Consider the following 2,058-nt stretch of genomic DNA (forward strand, 5'->3'; position numbering starts at 1 on the left):
ACCCGCACCGGGGACACGCACCGGTACCGGGCACCCGCACCGGAGACAGGGCGTCTGCACTGGGGACAGGCACCGGCACCGGGGACACGGACCGGCACCGGGCAACACGCCTTGGGGGACATATACCGGGACTGGGGACACGCACTGGGGACACTTAGGGGACCGGGCATCTGCACCGGGGACCTGTATCAGGACTGGGCACCCGCACCGGGGTCGGGCACCCACACCGGGGACACGCAAGGGGGAGCGGGGACGCGCACTTGCGACACGTAGGGGACCGGGCACCCCCACCAGGGGCAGGAACCCACACCAGGGACACGCATGGGGGACCGGGGACACGCAGGGGACTGGGCATCTGTACCGGGGCCAGGCACCCACACCAGGGACACACACCAGGACCAGGCACCCATGCTGGGGACATGCAGAGGGGACTGGGCATCCATACTGGGGACACGTAGTGGGGACACACACCAGTGCCCTGCGTTGGGGACCTACACTGGGGACGGGCACCCACACCCAGCACCCACAGCGGGGACCCCCCGCCTGCTGTGGGTGCCCACCCTGGGACCGAGTGGACCAGCCACACGTACACCCACACCAGGCACAAGGCCAGGACCCGCACCCGTATCAGGGACCCCCACCGGGGACCCCCACTGACACCAGGCACCCAGCACCCACACCAGGAACCTGCACCCAGCGCAGGACCAGGCTGTGGCACCCGCAGGTGGCCCAGCCCCGGGGCACAGGCACACAAGCATGTCAGAGGGCCGAGCATGAGTGTACTCACACACACACGTGGGGTGGGGGGTCCCCATGGGGGGATGCCCCCCACATTGACCAGCCTGGCTGGGGGGGGGAACCTTGTCCCCTTTAGGGCATGTGGTTCCTGCAGCCCCATGGGGAAACTGAGGCACAGGAGGTGGCAGGAGGCCATGACCCCTGGGGACACCCTGCTGTCTGCCCCGCTCGCCCCCATCACCCCCTCGGCCTGGGGGCTCGCAGGTCTGCCTGCCGAGGGACAGATTTGGGGACAGATCTGAGGATGGGGGGTGTCACTCCAGTTCTGCCTGCGGAGGGACAGATTTGGGGACAGATCTGGGGACGGAGGGGCTGCTGCTCTGACCGTGCTTGCAGAGGGGACAGATCTGGGGACAGGGGAGTTGTCACCCTAAATGTGCCTGTGGAGGGACAGATTTGGGGACAGATTTGGGGACACAGAGGTTGTCACTCTGGCCGTACCCATGGAGAGGGCAGATCTGGGGACAGAGGGGTTGCCACTGTGGCCATGTCCGTGGAGGGACAGATTGGGGACAGAGGGGTTGTTCCTCCCGGGCTCTGGCCGCATGTCCCGTCCCCCCCCGTCACCGGGAAGGGGACACTCACGGGCCGGGGGGGGCCGGCCGGGACCGCCGGGGACCGGGGCTGGCCCTGGGGGTGGCCGGGGGCCGGGCAGCGAAGGCCACGGTGGCCTCGCAGTGCCACCTGGTGGCCTCGGCCACGCGGCGTGGCAGTCCGGGGTGGCACCGTGGGGGCACCGAACCCCCCCGGCTCGGTCCCTGCCCCGAGCACCCACCCCCAGGACCGGGCAGGGGTCGAGGATAGGGACACCCACCCATCCCTGTCCCCATCCCCACGGTGGGGGGACTCGGCTCCCTGTCGGCACGCATGGGCCCTAGGAGCCACCCACTGCCCCATCCATGCAATGAGCTGCATCCAGGTCTCATGCCAGGAGCCAGTCCCAGGGCAAATGGGGCTGGAGGCTGGCACCCTATGCCGTGGCTCAAGTGAGCGTGGGGGTCCCGGGGGGGGGGGCGCTTTGTGAACCTCATCACCACCCCTGGGACCCACCAGCAGCCTCTCCCCATCCCAGCATGCCCCACACTTTGCCAGGAGCCGGGCTGGGAGGGCACGTGCTGTTTGGGGAGCTGACGGGGTCACAGAGGTAGTTTGGGGGATGCAGAGCTGGGGACATTGGTGGGGACGCGGGGCAGGGCCCTGTGGGCACTAATAGGCCATAATTGCTCTGAGTGGCCCCACCTGCCCCCCCTCGACCCTCCT

Source organism: Haliaeetus leucocephalus, unplaced genomic scaffold, assembly GCF_000737465.1.
Source record: "Haliaeetus leucocephalus isolate CR32 unplaced genomic scaffold, Haliaeetus_leucocephalus-4.0 Scaffold165, whole genome shotgun sequence".
Taxonomy (NCBI): Eukaryota; Metazoa; Chordata; class Aves; order Accipitriformes; family Accipitridae; genus Haliaeetus; species Haliaeetus leucocephalus.